We start from the raw sequence: 514 nt of genomic DNA on the forward strand, positions 1-514 counted from the left end.
TAACAAATTTTTTAGGCCATAAATAATGTTGCCAAGTTTCTAATGTCCGAACCAGCGCATATAATTCTTTATCATAAGTAGTATAGTTCAGACTAGGCCCACTCAATTTTTCACTAAAATATGCAACAGGTTTGCCCTCTTGTAATAACACACCTCCCAAACCAATTCCACTAGCATCACATTCAAGCTCAAAAGTCTTATTGAAATCAGGAAGTTGGAGTAATGGAGCATGTGTTAACTTATCTTTCAGAACCATGAAGGCTTCTTGTTGTGCATCGCCCCACACAAAGGGCACATCCTGTAGGATAACGTAGCATAGAAAACAAAAAATTTCCTACCGCGAACACGCAATCCAAGCCAAGATGCAATCTAGAAGACGGTAGCAACGAGGGGGTATCGAGTCTCACGCTTGAAGAGATTCCAAAGCCTACAAGATGAGGCTCTTGTTGCTGCGGTAGACGTTCACTTGCCGCTTGCAAAAGCGCGTAGAAGATCTTGATCACGATCGGTTCCG

Source organism: Lolium rigidum, chromosome 5, assembly GCF_022539505.1.
Source record: "Lolium rigidum isolate FL_2022 chromosome 5, APGP_CSIRO_Lrig_0.1, whole genome shotgun sequence".
In the NCBI taxonomy this organism is placed as follows: domain Eukaryota; kingdom Viridiplantae; phylum Streptophyta; class Magnoliopsida; order Poales; family Poaceae; genus Lolium; species Lolium rigidum.